An 11,902-nucleotide genomic window follows, 5' to 3' on the forward strand; every position below is an offset into this window, starting at 1 on the left:
TAATTTTTAATTGCTAATCTAATTTAAATAATCAGTTTAATAGCCAAAAATGTACTAAATGCCTATTAAATCTCTCTATGACTTAGTTCTCCAATCTTTCAAGTGAGGATAAATAGTAGCAACATTATGGAGTTGCCCAAGAATTAAAAATGTGTCGATATGTATGAGAACTTAGGACAGGACTTGGCACATATCCCTGAATAAGTATTGACATCCTGGGTTTCTTTCAACTCAAATGTAAAGGTAGAAGTTTCTACACTTGAAAGAACAGAAAAAAAGAAGAAAAAGAAAACAAGCAAGAAGAAAGCAGATGATATAAAACAAGAGCAGAAATCACTGAAATGAAACAGAAAAACAATAGAGAATAACCACTAAATTAATGTGAATATTTTACTCATGAGCAAAAGTTGTGTCTTTGAAAAAAATAAAATTGATAAATTATAGAAAAACAAGTTAAATTTAAAGAGAGAAAAAACAAATTATTAATGTCTGGAATACAACATGACTATCACAACAGATCCTGTAGCTATTAAAAGGATACTAAGGAAATATAAAAAATCTTGTAGTCACAAGTTTTAAAACTTAGAAGAAATAAACCACTCCCTTGAAAATTACAAACTATCAAACCTCAACCAAGGTGAAATAGAATCCCTGTCTAGACCCATAATCATGAATATATATATATATATATATATATAAAGCTTCCATCAGATCTCAGGCGCAGATGGTTTCACTGGAGAAGTTTACCAAATTTCTTATTCAAATAAGATTTTATATCAACCTCATGCAATTTCTTCCAGAAAATAGAGAACTTCTAGCAACTACTTTATAAGATCAGTGTTACCTTGGTGCCAAAACTAGACAAAAACAGAAGAAAATTATAGATGAGTATCTCTCCTGAATCAGATACAAAAAAGTCCCACAAAGTATTAGAAAATAAAATCCAACAATACACAAAAATAATTACACACTGACAAAGTAGGTGTATCCTAGATACACCAGGCTCATTCAAAATTTAGGAATCTAGTGCATCCATATCAACAGAATGCAAAAGTAAAAAGAGAAGATCGCACCAGGGGACACCTGGAAATGTATTTCATAAAATCTAGTATTCATTCATGATAAGAAACCTCAGCAAGTTAGGAATACAGTGGAACTATGCAACTACAAGTGATCAACAGCTAAGACCATATTTGATAGAAGATTGCATATCAAACCTTAATTATCGAGACGAAGTGAGGAGGTTCACTTTCACCATTCTTGACTCAACACAGCACTGGACACTTGGTGGCTGAAACAACAAAAAAAATAAAATGCATGCCTATTGGAAAGGAAGAAAGAGGTGACAGGATTGCTAATTGATGAATGCAGAAATAAACCCAAATACCACAATGAAGTTGTTTTCGGAGTAGTTAGGTCTGGAGAATGGGTCTTTGGGTTCACTCTGGGAAAGGTTTTTCACCAGAGCCTCCTCTTTCAGCAGTACACGGAGAGTTTCCCAGGCGAGTTTCTCCATGACACAGGGACTTATAGCCAAAAGGGCAGGCTTATTATAACAGAGAGAGAAGATTAAAGGACACTTGCATGTATCAAGTGCTGACCATAAAGGGCTGGTTACAGGTGAGCAGCCTTGATGAGAGCCACCTCTGCTGAGGGAGGTCAGTGCAGAGAAGCCCTGCCAGGTTACAGGTCAGGGGCAAGCAGGAGGCTGCTGCCTTGTGCAGGGAGAGAGTTAGCAAAAAGAAGCACCTACGTGGGTTCAGGTGGGCAGAAGGGCTGCTGTCTGTGCCAGTGCAGATGCCTTGAAATAGTCCTCACTTTGGGGGGGGGCTCATTGCTTTGTGGGGTGCCTGATTGCTATTGATTTTGCATGATTCTATAGAACTTGAAAGGGGCCAGAAATTCTGCAATCGCCCTCAGTCTCCTCATTTGAACCTCTGCTCTGCACCCTGTGACACTAACGACATCTGACTCTACTGGAGTCTCGGCACCTAAGGATTTTTAGTCTCCTTAGCTGGTGAAACGGCTATGCTTATCACTTCTAGTCCCACCTCCAGCACCTGGCGTTGTGTGAGCGAGATTTTTGTTCTTGTGGAGACTCCTTTCCAAATTTTCTATCCTATCCTCCATCAACACCATATATATTGGGGTATTGTGCACAACCATGTCAAACAAAACAATGGAGGGGGAAATGCCAGCAACTGAGGATGCAAGGGCAGCTTCACCTCCATGGATTTGGGGACTCAGTGAAGAATATCCTCTTAGTGTAACACTGCTCACCAATTAATCCCAGAGGCCCACAGACTTAAGTGTGAAGTGTAAAATTACAAAACTGCTAGGAAAATAGAAAAAAAAAAACTACTAATAAGATGAGAAGACAAGCTATAGAGAGAAAATGTTTTCAAACCATATGTCAAAAAAGGGCATCTATAGAGACATTCTGTAGGAGAGGAGGAGGGAGAAGGACCAGGACAGGAGTGGGAAGAGAAAAAGGGACTTGGTGATGGTGCACGGGGGAGTTAGTGGTAAGAATTTCATGGGAAATCATACTTTGTCCAAAAATAAAGGACGATGTAATGAATTTTAAAAAATTAAAAATAAATAAAAAAGGCATCTAGAATATATGAAACTCTAAAATGCACAAAACTCAACAGAAAGAAGCAGTTATAAAATCTGCAAAATATTAGAATTGTTTTACTGAAGAGGATACACAGAAGGCAAATCAGGAAAAGAAAGGATGTCTGGTACCATTAGGGTTTTGGAAAATCACAGTGGGGCATCACGACACTGTATACCGATTAGAATGACTTAAAAATTACTGACAACATCAACAGCTGACAAAATCGAGACTTTGATGGCTCCTTTATTGTGGTAGGGACATAAAATGTGTAGCCACTCTGGAAAGTAATTGAGCAGTTTCTCATAAAACTATGCATGTAATCACCAGATCACCCAGGGATTAGGTTCTTGGGCATTTGCCCCAGAAAAAATGAAAACACATTCCCCAAAAACCCACATACAAATATTTATAACAACATTATTCATAATAATCTAAAACTGGAAACAACCCAAATGCCTTTCAGTGGGTAAATTGTTAAAGAAAAAGAAGTGATTGATTAGTATAAAGTATTACTTTAGTGATAAGAAGAAAAGTGTTTCATGAAACAACTGGATAAATCTCCAGAGAAAATAAGTTAAATTTTTAAAGCAAAGTCTAAAGATTATACACTGTCTGATTCTATTTACATTTAACAAACCAAAGAGGACATAGTAGTTTCCAGAGATTAAAGACAGAGGTAAGGCTGGAAGAGAGACACTAAGTATGTTTATAAAAACTAGGGACATTAAAAAAAAGAAAAACAGTAGTGATCCTTATAGTGATGAAACTTTTCTGCATCTTGACCATGCTGGTAGCTTAGTAATTTACACACATGATAAAATTTCATGGACACACACACATACACACACGAAAGTGTACAAGCACAGGCCCTCCCGGGTGGTGCAATGGGTTAAACTGAAGCACTACAAAGCCAGCTGCAGCTGCTTCAGTGCGAGTGGGATGAGTGGTGCGAGTTCAATCCCCAGCCCCTCAGGTCGGTCCACATGGTGAGCAGGAGTTCCATCCCTGGCCAGAGAGGTGACCCGCGTGGTGCAGCAGACCTTTCCTGTCTCACCCGCTGCACATCTCAGCAGTGTACTTTGTTGATCTTCCTGTTCTGCTCCCCATTGTCTCTGATGAATCCTCTCACTGCTCCTTCACCTCTGGCCTGTACCCCAGTTCTGTACGCATAAATAAATAAATCTTTAAAAAAGAAAAAGTGCAAGCACAAATGAGGAAAATATGATAGGATCAAAGGATTCCATTAGGGTCTAACATCAGGTCTAACATACTATGATTTTTTTTCAGTATTTTCATTAAAAGAATCTGTGTAAAGGGTATATGGGGTCTCTGCATTAAATTTTACACATTCTTGTGAATCCCTGATCAGCTCAAAACAGAAAGTGCAATTTTAAAAAGTTTTATGAACCTGTTTAGATTAATTCAAAGATCTCAAGTAGAAGCAAATACAATTGTGAATGAATACATTAGTTTTTGGCAGCTACTTAAATCTTGCGACTGCAGAATGTAGTACTGTTCTGTTATCTCCACCCATGTAATTTCCATTTGGCTATGTGACAACTTGGGTTGAGGATATGCTCATGGTTTGTGAAAATGACTGTATTATGTCTCATTAAGGATCATAAATACCAATCAACCTAATCACAAAAGTGCTGTTTCAGTATTCATATGGCTATTTAATTTGGATGATGGTGACAAAGATGAATAATTTTATTATGTTACATATTGCACTTACAGGCCTCCTTGGTGGCACAAGAGGTTAAGTAAGTCTCAGAACTATGAAGCTATCACTAGCCACTGCAGCACAAGTTCAATCCCCTGCCAAGTAGCTAACCCAAGAGCTAAGTGGCTTAGCAGACCTCACCTGTCTCATCTACTGCTCCCCTGAGCAGTATATTTCACAAGACCTGTCTGTTCTGCTCCCCACTCTGTCTCTGGTGAATCCTCACACTCCCCACACCTCTGGCCTACACCTTAGCTCTTATATACATGAGGAAATCTTTAAAAATATATTGCATTTTCTACTATGGAGAAGAAAAATGTATGTCTTATATTGTTTTGAGTGAATCATATCTGAAATGTTGTTTGAGTTACTGCAGCGGGGGGGGGGGGTTGGGGAGAGAGTGAGAACACTGAACTAGAAAGGTAGCATGAATGGCAAACTAGGAAAAAATCTCATTTTTGGAGTCAGGCTGATCTGGGGTTGAATTCACAGCTTTTTAGCTTTTGAGGAAGTAAATATAAGTACATGAGTTATTTCCTCATCTGAGTAATAAGGACACGAATCAATCTTGCTTTTCAGATTTGAGGGAAAGATAACATATCCAAGGTTATCACTATATAGTTATTAGTTAAAAATCAGTACATAGTTGGTCAGTGGATAAAGATAATCCATGTATTTCTCATTACTTTCTAATCAGATTTAAGTTAATCTTTCTTTATTGGTAGAAGGCCACATTGTTCCCAACGTGTTCTGCTCCACTGAGGTTGCTTTGAAGTTGACAACCACATGATTTATATATCTAGGTAATGACCTCATTATAAAATAGATACTAATAAAATGATATTAAGAAATAGATCTGGAGGACAAAATATTTGCTTTATTGGGCTGAAAAGTGATTCACTTACATACAAATGTTTACATCAACATACATATGGAAAGTAATATTTTGCTTCAAGCTGTTGTTTTTATCATTGACCAAATCAGTATGGAAACTGAAATCACACAGCTGTGTGGTGGTAGGGAGACAAGACACATAGGAGAAAGGGTTATTATCATGATTTAGCCACAAAATTTTGAAAATGCTAATACAATAATATTGCTCAATGTTAATTGAATGATGTGTTAGATTTCCACTAGGTTCTTTACATTTAATCTCCTGTTCATATTAGAACATCTTACCAGGTAGTTAATGATTTGGGAATTGAGGAAATGAGATTAGAGAAGTCCAAGAGCCCAGGATATGGGATCAATTAATGGTGCTGCTGTCACACACAGTAAAGACTTGTCTTTATCTCTGTTATGTTACCTTCCCGTACAATGTTTCAAAGTGAGATTCTCATATATATTCTTGGGTTCACATTTATTTCTTTAAAGATTTATTTTCCATCATTCAGGTATTAAAAAACAAAAAGACCTTTCCAAAGTATATGTCTGCAAGAGTGTCAACAAAACCTCTGTTTTCTTGACTAGATTTAATCAATCAATAGCTATTTACCAAAACCAGATTTTTAATGTAGTAAAATGAATATTCATAATTAGATGACCTGGGCTTGAAAACCAGTTCTTCCATTAAGCAAATGTGAGGATTCTTGTATGTGACTCATTTATCTTTCTTGATCCTCATTACAACATGGAAAATATGAAAAATCACATTCTCACAGGGTTATTGTGGGGGTGTTAGTGTGGCACTGGAAAAAATCAAACATTGTTAATTAAATAATGCTCTTAAGATACAACACTTTAAATTCATAAAATAGAGCATGGGCTGTATTTGTGCATAACTACACCTCTTGCTAAAATCTCTCTGTGGCTACTGCAATGACCCAAAAGAATGATAGATTAATTTGGCTGGAATGAGTTTTCTACCTCCTAGCTAGAATAATTAAAATAAATATTTAATGTGGCATCTTTATAACTTTTTTTTTAATTCACCTTTATTGCCCTTGGGCTGTTACACATTTTCCTCCGAATAGCTGTTGAGTAGTTTACCTTCCTTTTCTCAGTTCAACCCAGAATAGGAGGAAACCATTCTTTCTTACTTCCTTTTCAAGCTATCACTCTCAACTAGATCCATCAGTATTTTGATCTATGTTCACATTTACAATAGATTTCAGTTTGTCTCTCACACTGATTTCTACTTCTTTTCTATCACATCTCTTTCTATTTACCATTAAAATGCTATAAAGAACATCAGATTCTGACTTGGATACAGCAGTTTTCACACATCACTGTCAAAGTGCTTCTGATGATAACGTATCCCTCTTAACGCTGCCAGAGACTTTAAGAGCTCTTGAAGAATTGCTTGACTCTCTATGACAGCACCCATCCTCTCAACAAAGAACCACACTGTTTCACAGAACCCGATCTCTTAGTAAATACTTAGCAACCATTCATTTAGCTTGATGTGACTTTATGAGGCACTGACCATCTACAACTTAATGCACGTCAGAATTTCTCCCTTCAACGCATTTAGAATCCACTGGGAAAGCTAAGACAACCTTTTGTTAGGAAACTAACAAAAGTAGAATGATAAACTCTTAGGGAGATGCCCCACAGTGGATAATCCAACAGGAATTTTCACATTCTTGCTAAATGTGCTGAAAGCTTGCTGTGAGCCTGTTTTTCCGATCTTTTAGAAACATTGGGGAGTAACTTCATCAAGATGGTGACAGAGATGGTTCTGTGCTTTGCTCTTAAAAGGAACCTTTAAAAGTTGACCAGCATGACACTACACCAAGGGACACCAGGGCTCAAGGTAAAACTGATGGATTCCTTGCACCTCAGAGATCAACCAAAGTGCACCAGAGGGGACAGTTAGGACACATGTCATTGAACATATGCAAATGGAAAAACAGTCTGGAAGCACAGAGAGCAGAATTTCCAGCCTAGTCAAGGGCTCTGGGGAGAGTGGATTAGAAGTAGTCTGGAAGTACACACCCTTGATCCAGGTGAAGTTGGGGTGCTCCACACACAAGTTGGACCCATATAAGGACAGCAACAGAGAAGATGCTCCAGGCGGTGCTCCCCTTCCCTTCCCCCTCACTACTGGTACTGACTTCCTAAAGCACACTGACAGTGGGCAGGCTCCAGGTCGCAGACCCCAGAGAGTGGCAACGTGTAATCAGTACCACAATCAAAAGCTAGGAGCACCCAGCACCTTCACTACAGCAGCTGGCATCCTCCCTACCACGAGCCCACCCAACTGACACAGGAACTGCCAAATTCAGACCCCAGATCAGATGGAACCCAGAAAAGATCAAAAAATAAAATGTCACAATCCCACCTACTGGAAAAATAGCAGTACAACTTTCTATAGTACTGATAAGAGATATTTTGAAAAAAGGGATTTAAAGTAGCAAAGTGGCCTAAACACAAACCAATATAGCTCTTGGCAACTTGAGACCTCAAGGAAATCATTACGGGGAGAACATAGCTCTATACAATCCCAGCTACAAAGACATGGAAGATTCTGATAGATCTCACTATCAGAAAATTTGACATTCTTACAATGAAGTTCAAAGAGACAGAAGGAAAGTCAGAATGGCAAGTCTAAGTGCTACAAGAGATACAAAACTCAGAAAAACAGACTAATAAACTTTGGAACTATAAGACCAGATAGTAGTTACCAGGAGGGAAGGGGGATGGGTAAATCTGCACAGAGTGCTATTGTGTGGTGGGGGGATCTGGTGGGGAACTGACTGAAGTGCATCCACACTGATTCTCAATGAGACACACCTGAAACATCCAAATGCAACATTATGACACAACATCATTTGAATTTAAAAAGAGAAACATTTGGTAAAATAGTCTTTGAACGTGTATTAATATCAATTATTAATGCATTTAGATCATTTAGATTTTTAATAAATCCTTCTAAGTTTTTGCTTATTTTACATTCCTTTTCAATCACTTCTTCTTAACCAGTCACTTAAAATATAGTGTTCAGGATTCTGCAAAATTACAAGTCTGCGGAACACCTTTCATAAATTCAATTCTTTTTCTTTCTTTTTTTTTAAACTGGGAAAAGTGCAGATTGAGTACTTACAGTAAATTTGATGTGCTCATATTGCCACTTTACAATCAGTTTCTTCATTTTCATCATATTTTTAATATGTGGTTAGCTTCTGCTTATGTGCAAGCTCTTTCAGCTAGCTGGTTTTCGCTGATTTACTTTAAGCTGATTCATCATCTGATGCCATTACTGCTTTAGTCTAGTAAATGTCTTCTCTTGGTTTACACTGGTGCTAAAAAGGCCTTTTATATTGTATCTGAACGCACTCCACTTCTTGTTCTGGTCCTTTCCGTTTTCATGAACACACCTTTTCCCTCCCCATGCAGCAATAAAGGGCAGTGAATTAGCATACAGTTTGCTTCTCTACGGAACTGGTATGAGACCTAAAGGCTCAATCATATCCTTGCTGCTAGTTACTCTTCACACTCATATATTGTAAACATTGGAAATCACCAATCTCAGCTGAAATTAATTACCCTATGGGAAGTACTACTTATTCTCCAGGCAGATATTGAAATTTCGTCTGTGCAACCACCTCCCTTCAGAATCCCTTAAATTAAAGGAAGTTTCACATTCTAATGTCCTTATTAGCCTGTCTGCATATTACCTCACTAGACTATCTTGTCTGATCATTTTTAATCAGTTATGGTGATTTCTCTCCTCCCTTCCAAGTGTACCCCCCCCCCCGCCTGTTCACAAGATTGCCCTGTTTCATACTTCAGAACTTCCTGTGGGACTTAGAAAAGAGAGCAGCAGGAGATGAAAGAAGAAAGGGGAGCAGTGCTGGACAAGTCTGAGCAGCTCTGGCTTCTGTACTTCTCACCGTTCTAGCAGCTGGAAATCTAAGGTCAAGTTGTTTTCAGATCTGTGTCTGGTGAAGATGTGCTTCCAGGCTCAGACACCAACTTCTCTCTGTGTCTCACACAGTGGGAAGAGTGAGGGAGCTCACTGGAATCTTGTTTTATAAGAGCATTTATCAGTTTCATGAGGGCTCTATGATCATGACCTAGTCGTTCTCCAGCACTTTGGAGAGAAGGATTTCAACACACAAATTTGTGAGAAACAAAACATCCAGACCATGTCAAGCATTCACTATAATTATAAATTAAATGAATGATACACTAGAGACGGTAATGACTTCATGTCTCTTAATTAGACTAATGTATTTCTGTAATTTAGAATAGCTGACAATGTGCAAAACTGTTAGAAACTGATCAGTAGATGTGACTTCCCAAAGCTGATACAGATGAAAAGCCAAGGTCCCAATACATGAAATGCTTCAAAGATAAAAATGGTGTAGGCTACCATAGTGGTCGAGCTGTCAGCAGAAAATCTGTGGTTAGCTGCCCAGTGAACGCCATAGTAGTGATATTATTCTAGGACAGATGAGGTCATTGTCTGTCCATAGTACTGTCTACAAAATATCATGATGTGTCATCCAGATGTTAATTCCTCATGACAGTTGTAGTACACTCAGCAAATATGGAAACATATGACATGACATTGGGGGGGAAAGTCAATCATTAATAGAGTGTTTTTAACTCCCACTTTATACTTTTTAACCCTATTAATACACTCAAAGAAGTAATGAAAATTACTTGTGTGACCAGTTTCTATGTGGATTAGGTATCTAGATAGAAGACTTTTTTTGTTTAATGTGGTAACTGGAATAGAGTAAAAAGAGAGTAATTTCCTTATGTAATCAATTCAACAGAATTTTTAAGCTGAAAACTCCAGAGTCTCTTAACAGTGGTACCAAGTGTGATGGGAGTAGCCATCACAAGGGGTGAGGGACATTAGCTTTTTTTATATACACTAGGTTTCTTCGATCACTGGGCTATCAGCAGTTTTGGTGGCTACCTCTCACAGCCTAGAATACCCACATGCTCTCAGCACCATGTACGTCTCAGAAGATCACTACACAAAGCACTCCTGATCTTGTTCATCTAACTCCCTCTCTTTGTACCCCTACAACTGTCCCCCAGACACACAGAAACCCTGATACCCTTCCTTCTCCATAAGTGAATTTAAACCAAGAAAAGCCAAGACTGATCATCTTTAAAGACAAGTGTAGCATTGTAGATCATTTCTAAGCTGTACTCAATCTGCAATCAATCTTTAAATTTTTTCTTACTATTTTTTTTCCAGTTTTCATTATCACAGGCTTATTGGTTCCTGGGTGTTTAGGATACAAAACAAGCACACAGCTATGGAAGATCACATATATTATGTAAAAGTAATGAAGAATAGAAAGCAAGTTGTACTCAGGGCTAGGTTTCAGCACAAACCGTCAATTCCACTGGGGTCTCAAGGAAAGAGACCATATCGTGAACACCTGTTCCACCTTTCCTAGAGAGCTGCTCCAAAGTGAGAACACGCTAGGAGGGCTTAGGGGAAGGCACAAGTGAAGTACCAAGAGACACTCCCACACAGGGCCTTGCTTCAAGCCCCTATAATGAACACTTTAGGAGGTGATGGGCGACATGGTCAAGTTGACTTGAGAATTTTTTTTTTTAAGATTTATTTATTTATGCATATAGAGCTGGGGTACAGGCCAGAGGTGCAGGGGCGGTGAGAAGATTCACCAGAGACAGAGCGGGGAGCAGAACAGGCTGACTGACAGGCATACTGCTGAGAACAACGGGCGGGTCAGGAGAGATCTGCCACACCATGTGGGTCACCTACAGGGGAGGTGGGATCTAACTCATGTGGAAGTGGATTTAGCTTCGCAGTGCTGTGCCTTAACCCTCTGTGCCACAGGGAGAGCCTGACTTGAGAATTATTTTAAATATAGTTCCCCAGAGCCTACATTCTCACAGTTCCTTCAGGAAAACAAAGCCTCAGAAGGTTCTTACTTCATCCTGTGGAGGATGCAGAGACTGAAATTAACATATGCAAAGGTGCATTGTATTGAGTCTCTTTGAAAGAACTTCAATATTCTCATTGTCTTGATGCTCACTGCAAAATTAAACAAATTAATACAGGAAAGAGTAAAGGTTGCCCAGGTTTCCACCAATCAGAGAAGACCACTCAGAATATTTATACCTTATTGACCTTTCTGTAGGAATCCTGGCAGATATGGGATATATTTTTCTACATAATTTTTGAAAATTTTCATCCTGTTACCTGCAGCGTTACATGAATTTTACTTCATGCGCTTGCCCTTTTTTGACTATTTTCGAAAAAGCAGCTATTGGAATACTCTATTAATTCTGATGTTTTCTGACTTCTGCGTAACTTGATACTACATGTACATATTCATTTCTCCTAGCATTATCCTTCTATTGCATGTTGAAGAAAATAAACTTAATTTATTCTTATATAGTTTAATATATATATATATGATCTAGTCTTTCTAGTTTAATAAAAAATTAAATGTTTTTCTGTAGTAACTTATTAAATATGCTTAAAATATCACTATGCTTGGCCCTCCCTGGTGGCGCAGTGGGTTAAAGCACAGCACTGAGAAGCTGAAGCCACTTTCGCATAAGTTCGATTCCCGCCTGCCCCGGAGGTGACCACATGGTGTGGCAGACCTCTCCTGACC

The sequence above is a fragment of the Condylura cristata genome, unplaced genomic scaffold, assembly GCF_000260355.1.
Source record: "Condylura cristata isolate star-nosed mole 26May11 unplaced genomic scaffold, ConCri1.0 scaffold00030, whole genome shotgun sequence".
NCBI lineage: Eukaryota > Metazoa > Chordata > Mammalia > Eulipotyphla > Talpidae > Condylura > Condylura cristata.